At 45.0% G+C, this 13,281-nt stretch overlaps 1 protein-coding gene across 3 annotated transcripts in view; it reads right to left on the reverse strand.

Moving 5' to 3' along the window:
• ptpro (protein tyrosine phosphatase receptor type O) overlaps positions 1-13,281 on the reverse strand; it is a 106,721-nt gene that overhangs the window by 92,224 nt on the left and 1,216 nt on the right. The gene's annotated exons all lie outside the window — the stretch shown is intronic.

Here is a 13,281-nt window from a genome sequence, read left to right on the forward strand (position 1 = left end):
GCCTGATGACTGGACCAATACAACACCTCGTTACTGATGACTGGACCAATACAACACCTCGTTACTAGGCCCTATAATCCCTGATGACTGGACCAATACAACACCTTGTTACTGATGGCTGGACCAATACAACACCTCGTTACTAGGCCCTATAATCCCTGATGGCTGGACCAATACAACACCTTGTTACTGATGGCTGGACCAATACAACACCTCGTTACTGATGGCTGGACCAATACAACACCTCGTTACTGATGGCTGGACCAATACAACACCTCGTTACTAGGCCCTATAATCCCTGATGGCTGGACCAATACAACACCTTGTTACTGATGGCTGGACCAATACAACACCTCGTTACTGATGGCTGGACCAATACAACACCTCGTTACTGATGGCTGGACCAATACAACACCTCGTTACTAGGCTCTATAATGCCTGATGACTGGCCGGTGGTGATGGTTGATGGTATGTCCTGTGTGGCGCGGCATGATGACGTGCGTGTTTGTGTGTGTGTGTGTGTGTGTGTGTGTGTGTGGTGTGTGTGTGTGTGTGTGTGTGTGTGTGTGTGTGTGTGTGTGTGTGTGTGTGTGTGTGTGTGTGTGTGTGTGTGTGTGTGTGTGTGTGTGTGTGTGTGTGTGTGTGTGTGTGTGTGTGTGTGTGTGTGTGTGTGTGTGTGTGTGTGTGTGTGTATCAGGGTGAATTAGGGAGAAAAACACATTTTGTTCTTTCCCTTTCAAATTGTAGTCTGAGAACACAACACACACACACACACACACACACACATACACACACACACACACACACACACACACACACACACACACACACACACATACACACACACACACACACAACACACACATACACACACAACACACACACAACACACACACACAACACACACACACACACACACAACACACACACACAGCAAATTATTTTTCTCTGGAGGCAAACCAACCATGTCATATGCAGAGCAGAAGAAGAGGCCGTGTGAGAAGAGAGGGAGGAGGAGGAGGGGAGAGGAGAGGAGAGGAGGAGGGGAGAGGAGAGGAGAGGGGGAGGGGAGAGGAGAGGAGAGGAGGAGGGGAGAGGAGAGGAGAGGAGAGGGGGAGGGGAGAGGAGAGGAGAGGAGAGGAGAGGAGAAAAGAGAGGAGAGGGGGAGGAGGGGAGAGGAGAGGAGAGGAGGAGGGGAGAGGAGAGGAGGAGGGGAGAGGAGAGGAGGGGGAGGGGAGAGGAGAGGAGGAGGGGAGAGGAGAGGAGGGGGAGGGGGAGGAGGAGAGAGGGGGAGGGGAGAGAGGAGGGGAAGAGGAGAGGAGGGGGGGGGAGGAGAGAGGGGGAGGGGAGAGAGGAGGGGAGAGGAGAGGAGGAGGGGAGAGGAGAGGAGGGGGAGGGGGAGGAGGAGAGAGGGGGAGGGGGGGGAGGAGAGAGGGGAGAGGAGAGGAGAGGAGAGGAGAGGAGGGGAGGAGGGGAGAGGAGAGGAGGGGAGGAGATGAGGAGAGGAGGAGGGGAGGGGAGAGGAGAGGAGAGGAGAGGAGAGGAGAGGAGAGGGGGAGGAGGGGAGAGGAGAGGAGAGGAGGGGGAGGAGGGGAGAGGAGAGGAGAGGGAGGGGGAGGGGAGAGGAGAGGAGACATCACAACAGGAAAAGGAGAGGTTTGTTAATGTATCAAACACCAACATCACAACAGGAACAGGAAGGAGAGGTTTAGTAGTTGAGGTATGCAGACAGACAGTAGGTAGGCCTTTCGTGAGTTAGCGACCTCCTACATGTAGAACGCCTAGCTAGCAGCATGACCGCTGGGGCTCAATACGACGGGCAAACTGTTAGGTGGTCTGACTGACCCACAACCTTTAACGAGTCATTGTTGGCTTCGCCTCATCTCCCTGGTTAGGAGGAGGCCCAGGTGGGACGGCTAGGGGCACCATGATGTCACCACTGGTGCTACAGACGGCCAGATAGACCATAACTCTCTATATAAATGAACAGACAGGCAGATAGACCAGGCAGATAGACCATAACTCTCTATATAAATGAACAGACAGGCAGATAGACCATAACTCTCTATATAAATGAACAGACAGGCAGATAGACCAGGCAGATAGACCATAGATCTCTATATAAATGAACAGACAGGCAGATAGACCATAACTCTCTATATCAATGAACAGACAGGCAGATAGACCATAACTCTCTATATAAATGAACAGACAGGCAGATAGACCATAACTCTCTATATAAATGAACAGACAGGCAGATAGACCATAGCTCTCTATATAAATGAACAGACAGGCAGATAGACCATAACTCTCTATATAAATGAACAGACAGCCAGATAGACCATAACTCTCTATATAAATGAACAGACAGGCAGATAGACCAGGCAGATAGACCATAACTCTCTATATAAATGAACAGACAGGCAGATAAATGAACAGACAGGCAGATAGACCATAACTCTCTATATAAATGAACAGACAGGCAGATAGACCATAGATCTCTATATAAATGAACAGACAGGCAGATAGACCATAACTCTCTATATAAATGAACAGACAGGCAGATAGACCATAACCCTCTATATTAATGAACAGACAGGCAGATAGACCATAGCTCTCTATATAAATGAACAGACAGACAGATAGACCATAACTCTCTATATAAATGAACAGACAGGCAGATAGACCATAACTCTCTATATAAATGAACAGACAGGCAGATAGACCATAACTCTCTATATTAATGAACAGACAGGCAGATAGACCATAGATCTCTATATAAATGAACAGACAGGCAGATAGACCAGGCAGATAGACCATAACTCTCTATATAAATGAACAGACAGGCAGATAGACCATAACTCTCTATATAAATGAACAGACAGGCAGATAGACCATAACTCTCTATATAAATGAACAGACAGGCAGATAGACCATAACTCTCTATATAAATGAACAAAACAGGCAGATAGACCATAACTCTCTATATAAATGAACTCAATAATCCATAGCCTAGATGTCTAGACAGGTCTACCACTCAAACCACAGAGCTTTTCAACCCACAATAGGTCTTTAGGTCATATGAGGATATACTGAGGATAGGAAACTGTCACCACCGATAAGCCCACTATAATTGAGAATTTCAATAAGCATTTTTCTACGGCTGGCCATGCTTTCCACCTAACTACCCCTACTGCATTCAACAGCACTACACCCCCCACAGCTACTCGCCCAAGCCTCCCCCATTTCTCCTTCTCACAAATCCATTCAGCTGATGTTCTGAAAGAGCTGCAAAATCTGGACCCCTACAAATCAGCTGGGCTTGACAATCTGGACCCTTTCTTTCTAAAATTATCTGCCGAAATTGTTGCAACCCCTATTACTAGCCTGTTCAACCTGTCTTTCGTGTCGTCTGAGATTCCCATAGATTGGAAAGCAGCTGCTGTCATCCCCCTCTTCAAAGGAGGTGACACTCTTGACCCAAATTGCTACAGACCTATATCCATCCTACCCTGCCTTTCCAAAGTCTTCGAAAGCCAAGTCAACAAACAGATTACCGACTATTTCGAATCCCACCGCACCCTCTCCGCTATGCAATCTGGTTTCAGAGCTGGTCATGGGTGCACCTCAGCCACGCTCAAGGTCCAAAAACGACATCGTAACCGCCATCGATAAGAAACAATACTGTGCTGCCGTATTCATTGACCTGGCCAAAGCTTTTGACTCTGTTAATCACCACATCCTCATCGGCAGACTTAGTAGCCTTGGTTTCTCAAACGATTGCGTCACCTGGTTCACCAACTACTTCTCTGACAGAGTTCAGTGTGTCAAATCGGAGGGCCTACTGTCTGGACCTCTGGCAGTCTCTATGGGGGTACCACAGGGTTCAATTCTTGGGCCAACTCTTTTCTCTGTATACATAAATGATGTCGCTCTTGCTGCTGGTGAATCTCTGATCCACCTCTACGCAGATGACACCATTCTGTATACTTCTGGCCCTTCTTTGGACACTGTGTTAACAAACCTCCAGACGAGCTTCAATACCATTCAACTCTCCTTCCGTGGTCTCCAACTGCTCCTAAACACAAGTAAAACTAAATGCATGCTCTTCAACCGATCGCTGCCTGCACCTGCCCGCCCATCCAGCATAACTTCTCTGGACGGTTCAAACTTAGAATTTGTGGACAACTACAAATACCTAGGTGTCTGGTTAGACTGTAAACTCTCCTTCCAGACTCACATCAATCATCTACAATCCAAAGTGAAATCTAGAATTGGCTTCCTATTTCACAACAAAGCATCCTTCACTCATGCTGCCAAACATACCCTCGTAAAACTGACCATCCTACCAATCCTCGACTTCGGCGATGTCATTTACAAAATAGCCTCCAATACCCTACTCAACAAGCTGGATGCAGTCTATCACAGTGCCATCCGTTTTGTCACCAAAGCCCCATATACAACCCACCACTGCGACCTGTATGCTCTCGTTGGCTGGCCTTCACTTCATAATCGTCGCCAAACACATTGGCTCCAGGTCATCTAAGAGACCCTGCTAGGTAAAGTCCCCCCTTATCTCCGCTCACTGGTCACCATAGCAGCACCCACCTGTAGCACGTGCTCCAGCAGGTATATCTCTCTGGTCACCCCTAAAGCCAACTCCTCCTTTGGTCGTCTCTCCTTCCAGTTCTCTGCTGCCAATGACTGGAACGAACTACAAAAATCTCTGAAACTGGAAACACTTATCTCCCTCACTAGCTTTAAGCACCAGCTGTCAGAGCAGCTCACAGATCACTGCACCTGTACATAGCCCATCTATAATTTAGCCCAAACTACTACCTCTTCCCCTACTGTATTTATTTATTTTATTTATTTTGCTCCTTTGCACCATATTATTTAGATTTGAACTTTGAACTTTCTTCAAACTACAAATCTACCATTCCAGTGTTTTTCTTGCTATATTGTATTTACTTTGCCACCATGGCATTTTTTTTGCCTTTACCTCCCTTATCTCACATCATTTGCTCACATTGTATATAGTCTTATTTTTTCTACTGTATTTTTGACTGTATGTTGTTTACTCCATGTGTAACTCTGGGTTGTTGTATGTTGTCGAACTGCTTTGCTTTATCTTGGCCAGGTCGCAATTGTAAATGAGAACTTGTTCTCAACTAGCCTACCTGGTTAAATAAAGGTGAAATAAATAAAAAATTTTAAAAAATATCAATACAGGGTCTGGTCCATTCTATATACACTAGACAGGTTGTTATAGGGTCTGGTCCATTCTATATACACTAGACAGGTTGTTATAGGGTCTGGTCCATTCTATATACACTAGACAGGTTGTTATAGGGTCTGGTCCATTCTATATACACTAGACAGGTTGTTATAGGGTCTGGTCCATTCTATATACACTAGACAGGTTGTTATAGGGTCTGGTCCATTCTATATACACTAGACAGGTTGTTATAGGGTCTGGTCCATTCTATATACACTAGACAGGTTGTTATAGGGTCTGGTCCATTCTATATACACTAGACAGGTTGTTATAGGGTCCGGTCCATTCTATATACACTAGACAGGTTGTTATAGGGTCTGGTCCATTCTATATACACTAGACAGGTTGTTATAGGGTCTGGTCCATTCTATATACACTAGACAGGTTGTTATAGGGTCTGGTCCATTCTATATACACTAGACAGGTTGTTATAGGGTCCGGTCCATTCTATATACACTAGACAGGTTGTTATAGGGTCTGGTCCATTCTATATACACTAGACAGGTTGTTATAGGGTCTGGTCCATTCTATATACATTAGACAGGTTGTTATAGGGTCTGGTCCATTCTATATACACTAGACAGGTTGTTATAGGGTCTGGTCCATTCTATATACACTAGACAGGTTGTTATAGGGTCCGGTCCATTCTATATACACTAGACAGGTTGTTATAGGGTCTGGTCCATTCTATATACACTAGACAGGTTGTTATAGGGTCTGGTCCATTCTATATACACTAGACAGGTTGTTATAGGGTCCGGTCCATTCTATATACACTAGACAGGTTGTTATAGGGTCTGGTCCATTCTATATACACTAGACAGGTTGTTATAGGGTCCGGTCCATTCTATATACACTAGACAGGTTGTTATAGGGTCCGGTCCATTCTATATACACTAGACAGGTTGTTATAGGGTCTGGTCCATTCTATATACACTAGACAGGTTGTTATAGGGTCTGGTCCATTCTATATACATTAGACAGGTTGTTATAGGGTCTGGTCCATTCTATATACACTAGACAGGTTGTTATAGGGTCTGGTCCATTCTATATACACTAGACAGGTTGTTATAGGGTCCGGTCCATTCTATATACACTAGACAGGTTGTTATAGGGTCTGGTCCATTCTATATACACTAGACAGGTTGTTATAGGGTCTGGTCCATTCTATATACACTAGACAGGTTGTTATAGGGTCTGGTCCATTCTATATACACTAGACAGGTTGTTATAGGGTCTGGTCCATTCTATATACACTAGACAGTGGTTGTTATAGGGTCTGGTCCATTCTATATACACTAGACAGTGGTTGTTATAGGGTCCGGTCCATTCTATATACACTAGACAGGTTGTTATAGGGTCTGGTCCATTCTATATACACTAGACAGGTTGTTATAGGGTCTGGTCCATTCTATATACACTAGACAGGTTGTTATAGGGTCCGGTCCATTCTATATACACTAGACAGTGGTTGTTATAGGGTCTGGTCCATTCTATATACACTAGACAGGTTGTTATAGGGTCTGGTCCATTCTATATACACTAGACAGGTTGTTATAGGGTCTGGTCCATTCTATATACACTAGACAGGTTGTTATAGGGTCTGGTCCATTCTATATACACTAGACAGGTTGTTATAGGGTCTGGTCCATTCTATATACACTAGACAGTGGTTGTTATAGGGTCCGGTCCATTCTATATACACTAGACAGGTTGTTATAGGGTCTGGTCCATTCTATATACACTAGACAGTGGTTGTTATAGGGTCTGGTCCATTCTATATACACTAGACAGGTTGTTATAGGGTCTGGTCCATTCTATATACACTAGACAGGTTGTTATAGGGTCCGGTCCATTCTATATACACTAGACAGTGGTTGTTATAGGGTCTGGTCCATTCTATATACACTAGACAGGTTGTTATAGGGTCTGGTCCATTCTATATACACTAGACAGGTTGTTATAGGGTCTGGTCCATTCTATATACACTAGACAGTGGTTGTTATAGGGTCCGGTCCATTCTATATACACTAGACAGGTTGTTATAGGGTCTGGTCCATTCTATATACACTAGACAGGTTGTTATAGGGTCTGGTCCATTCTATATACACTAGACAGTGGTTGTTATAGGGTCCGGTCCATTCTATATACACTAGACAGGTTGTTATAGGGTCCGGTCCATTCTATATACACTAGACAGGTTGTTATAGGGTCTGGTCCATTCTATATACACTAGACAGTGGTTGTTATAGGGTCTGGTCCATTCTATATACACTAGACAGGTTGTTATAGGGTCCGGTCCATTCTATATACACTAGACAGGTTGTTATAGGGTCTGGTCCATTCTATATACACTAGACAGGTTGTTATAGGGTCTGGTCCATTCTATATACACTAGACAGGTTGTTATAGGGTCTGGTCCATTCTATATACACTAGACAGTGGTTGTTATAGGGTCCGGTCCATTCTATATACACTAGACAGGTTGTTATAGGGTCTGGTCCATTCTATATACACTAGACAGGTTGTTATAGGGTCTGGTCCATTCTATATACACTAGACAGGTTGTTATAGGGTCCGGTCCATTCTATATACACTAGACAGGTTGTTATAGGGTCTGGTCCATTCTATATACACTAGACAGGTTGTTATAGGGTCTGGTCCATTCTATATACACTAGACAGGTTGTTATAGGGTCTGGTCCATTCTATATACACTAGACAGGTTGTTATAGGGTCTGGTCCATTCTATATACACTAGACAGTGGTTGTTATAGGGTCTGGTCTATTCTATATACACTAGACAGGTTGTTATAGGGTCTGGTCCATTCTATATACACTAGACAGGTTGTTATAGGGTCTGGTCCATTCTATATACACTAGACAGGTTGTTATAGGGTCCGGTCCATTCTATATACACTAGACAGGTTGTTATAGGGTCTGGTCCATTCTATATACACTAGACAGGTTGTTATAGGGTCTGGTCCATTCTATATACACTAGACAGGTTGTTATGGGGTCTGGTCCATTCTATATACACTAGACAGGTTGTTATAGGGTCTGGTCTATTCTATATACACTAGACAGGTTGTTATAGGGTCCGGTCCATTCTATATACACTAGACAGGTTGTTATAGGGTCCGGTCCATTCTATATACACTAGACAGGTTGTTATAGGGTCTGGTCCATTCTATATACACTAGACAGGTTGTTATAGGGTCTGGTCCATTCTATATACACTAGACAGGTTGTTATAGGGTCTGGTCCATTCTATATACACTAGACAGGTTGTTATAGGGTCTGGTCCATTCTATATACACTAGACAGGTTGTTATAGGGTCTGGTCCATTCTATATACACTAGACAGTGGTTGTTATAGTAAACTTCTGATCCACTGGAATTGTGATACAGTGAATTATAAGTGAAATAATCTGTCTGTAAATAATTGTTGGAAAATTACTTGTGTCCTGCACAAAGTAGATGTCCTAACCGACTTGCCAAAACTATAGTTTGTTAACAAGAAATTTGTGGATTGGTTGAAAAACGAGTTTTAATGACTCCAACCTGAGTGGATGTAAACCTCCCACTTCAACTGTATATGGGTCAAAACTGTTTATAAAATTTAACAAAATAAATGTTTACATACACTTAAAGTTGGAGTCATTAAAACTCGTTTTTCAACCACTCCACAAATTTCTTGTTAACAAACTATAGTTTTGGCAAGTCGGTTTACAAAAGCATATTCCTGCTCTTTACCCACAATCCATCAAACACATTTGGTGTGCCACCATAGCAGGTCTCTGATTGGTGTGTCACCATAGTAGGTCTCTGATTGGTGTCAGCATAGTAGGTCTCTGATTGGTGGTCACCATAGTAGGTCTCTGATTGGTGTCAGCATAGTAGGTCTCTGATTGGTGTGCCACCATAGTAGGTCTCTGATTGGTGTGTCACCATAGTAGGTCTCTGATTGGTGTGCCACCACAGTAGGTCTCTGATTGGTGTGTCACCATAGTAGGTCTCTGATTGGTGTGTCAGCATAGTAGGTCTCTGATTGGTGTGCCACCATAGTAGGTCTCTGATTGGTGTGTCACCATAGTAGGTCTCTGATTGGTGTGTCAGCATAGTAGGTCTCTGATTGGTGTGCCACCATAGTAGGTCTCTGATTGGTGTGTCAGCATAGTAGGTCTCTGATTGGTTTGGTGTGTCACCATAGTAGGTCTCTGATTGGTGGTCACCATAGTAGGTCTCTGATTGGTGTGTCCAGAGGGTAGTGAGGGTCTGCAGACCGCGTCACCCTCCACCCTCAACCGCAAGGCTCTCCAGAGGGTAGTGAGTCTGCATCACCCTCCACCCTCCACCGGAAGACTCTCCAGAGGGTAGTGAGGTCTGCACAACGCATCACCGGGGGGCAAACTACCTGCCCTCCAGGACACCTACACCACCTGATGTCACAGGAAGGCCAAAAAGATCATCAAGGACAGCAACCACCCGAGCCACTGCCTGTTCACCCCGCTATCATCCAGAAGGCGAGGTCAGTACAGGTGCATCAAAGCTGAGACCGAGAGACTGAAAAACAGCTTCTATCTCAAGGCCATCAGACTGTTAAACAGCCATCACTGGGACAGAGAGACTGAAAAACAGCTTCTATCTCAAGGCCATCAGACTGTTAAACAGCCATCACTGGGACAGAGAGACTGTTAAACAGCCATCAGTAACACAGAGGCTGCTGCCAACATACAGACTTGAAATCATTGGCCACTTTAATAAATGGATCACTAGTCACTTTAATAATGTTTACATACCCTACATCACTCATCTCATATGTATATACTGTACTCTGTAACATCTACTGCATCTTCCCTATGCCGTTCGGCCATCGCTCATCCATATATTTATATGTTCATATTCCTATTCCATCTCTTTAGATTTGTGTTTATTATGTAGTTGTTGTGGAATTGGTAGATTACTTGTTAGATATTACTGCACTGTCGGGAACTAGAAACACAAGCATTTCACTACACTCACATTAACATCTGCTAACCATGTGTATGTGACCAATAACATTGGATTTGATTTGAGTTACTGTTTTTTTTGTTGTAATCCTTTACATCTAACCCTGGTGACAACACAAAACACACAATGTATTTTACACAGAGAACTTCTATCAGGATACTGGTGAAAATACGTCTTGTCTTCCCACTCAAAATAATGTTGATTCCTTTCTTGAGGCACAAGAAACCATATATATTTGATAGATAAAAAAAAGCCTCGGATGTTATCAATGTGTTCTGTGTGAGAAGCCCTGAGAAGCCCTGTTCTGTGTGAGAAGCCCTGAGAAGCCCTGTTCTGTGTGAGAAGCCCTGAGAAGCCCTGTTCTGTGTGAGAAGCCCTGAGAAGCCCTGTTCTGTGTGAGAAGCCCCGAGAAGCCCTGTTCTGTGTGAGAAGCCCTGCTGTTATTCCGTAACCTCGGGCCTGCAGCATCATCTACCCATCCTGTTGTCTGTTTGGACATGATGTAGTGGCGAGTCCAGGCCCGATTCAGTCTGGACGGAACAGGAATCTCATTCTAGACAGACAGACTGGTGGGATCGGAATGCAACCTGTTTCAGGACTGGATACATTGTATCGTAAACCTATAGTTGTGATATATATATATGATACCAGAAGCTGTTTCAGGACTGGATACATTGTATCGTAAACATATAGTTGTGATATATATTTTTGATACTAGAAGCTGTTTCAGGGCTGGATACATTGTATCGTAAACATATAGTTGTGATATATATATATGATACTAGAAGCTGTTTCAGGGCTGGATACATTGTATCATAAACCTATAGTTGTGATATATATATATGATACTAGAAGCTGTTTCAGGGCTGGATACATTGTATCGTAAACCTATAGTTTGTGATATATATATATGATACTAGAAGCTGTTTCAGGACTGGATACATTGTATCGTAAACCTATAGTTGTGATATATATATGATACTAGAAGCTGTATCCTTCCGTTCTACCCTGCTCGGGGATGATGTCAGTCTAGTGATGCTGGAATCACAGAGAGCCCCCCTCCCTCCCTCCCTCCCACAGCCTCACAGTCGAATGACCCAATTTATCCCGGAGAAACATTACAGAACCCAGACCTAGCATGCCATAGCGTGTTATCTCCAGACCTAGCATGCCATAGCGTGTTATCTCCAGACCTAGCATGCCATAGCGTGTTATCTCCAGACCTAGCATGCCATAGCGTGTTATCTCCAGACCTAGCATGCCATAGCGTGTTATCTCCAGACCTAGCATGCCATAGCGTGTTATCTCCAGACCTAGCATGCCATAGCGTGTTATCTCCAGACCTAGCATGCCATAGCGTGTTATCTCCAGACCTAGCATGCCATAGCGTGTTATCTCCAGACCTAGCATGCCATAGCGTGTTATCTCCGGACCTAGCATGCCATAGCGTGTTATCTCCAGACCTAGCATGCCATAGCGTGTTATCTCCGGACCTAGCATGCCATAGCGTGTTATCTCCAGAGCTAGCATGCCATAGCGTGTTATCTCCGGACCTAGCATGCCATAGCGTGTTATCTCCGGACCTAGCATGCCATAGCGTGTTATCTCCAGACCTAGCATGCCATAGCGTGTTATCTCCAGACCTAGCATGCCATAGCGTGTTATCTCCAGAGGTAGCATGCCATAGCGTGTTATCTCCAGACCTAGCATGCCATAGCGTGTTATCTCCGGACCTAGCATGCCATAGCGTGTTATCTCCAGACCTAGCATGCCATAGCGTGTTATCTCCAGACCTAGCATGCCATAGCGTGTTATCTCCAGACCTAGCATGCCATAGCGTGTTATCTCCAGAGCTAGCGTGCCATAGCGTGTTATCTCCAGACCTAGCGTGCCATAGCGTGTTATCTCCGGACCTAGCGTGCCATAGCGTGTTATCTCCAGACCTAGCGTGCCATAGCGTGTTATCTCCAGACCTAGCGTGCCATAGCGTGTTATCTCCAGACCTAGCGTGCCATAGCGTGTTATCTCCAGACCTAGCGTGCCATAGCGTGTTATCTCCAGACCTAGCGTGCCATAGCGTGTTATCTCCAGACCTAGCGTGCCATAGCGTGTTATCTCCAGACCTAGCATGCCATAGCGTGTTATCTCCGGACCTAGCATGCCATAGCGTGTTATCTCCAGACCTAGCATGCCATAGCGTGTTATCTCCAGACCTAGCATGCCATAGCGTGTTATCTCCAGACCTAGCATGCCATAGCGGGTTATCTCCAGACCTAGCATGCCATAGCGGGTTATCTCCAGACCTAGCATGCCATAGCGGGTTATCTCCAGACCTAGCATGCCATAGCGTGTTATCTCCAGACCTAGCATGCCATACCGTGTTATCTCCAGACCTAGCATGCCATAGCGTGTTATCTCCAGAGCTAGCATGCCATAGCGTGTTATCTCCAGAGCTAGCATGCCATAGCGTGTTATCTCCAGGCCTAGCATGCCATACCGCGTTATCTCCAGACCTAGCATGCCATAGCGCGTTATCTCCGGACCTAGCATGCCATACCGCGTTATCCCCAGAACTAGCATGCCATAGCGTGTTATCTCCAGACCTAGCATGCCATACCGTGTTATCTCCGGACCTAGCATGCCATAGCGTGTTATCTCCAGACCTAGCATGCCATAGCGTGTTATCTCCAGACCTAACATGCCATAGCGTGTTATCTCCAGAGCTAGCATGCCATAGCGTGTTATCTCCAGAGCTAGCATGCCATAGCGTGTTATCTCCAGACCTAGCATGCCATAGCGTGTTATCTCCAGACCTAGCATGCCATAGCGTGGTTATCTCCAGACCTAGCATGCCATAGCGTGTTATCTCCAGAGCTAGCATGCCATAGCGTGTTATCTCCAGACCTAGCATGCCATAGCGTGTTATCTCCAGACCTAGCATGCCATAGCGTGTTATCTCCAGACCTAGCGTGCCATAGCGTGTTATCTCCG

This window comes from Salmo trutta, unplaced genomic scaffold, assembly GCF_901001165.1.
Source record: "Salmo trutta unplaced genomic scaffold, fSalTru1.1, whole genome shotgun sequence".
Lineage (NCBI taxonomy): Eukaryota > Metazoa > Chordata > Actinopteri > Salmoniformes > Salmonidae > Salmo > Salmo trutta.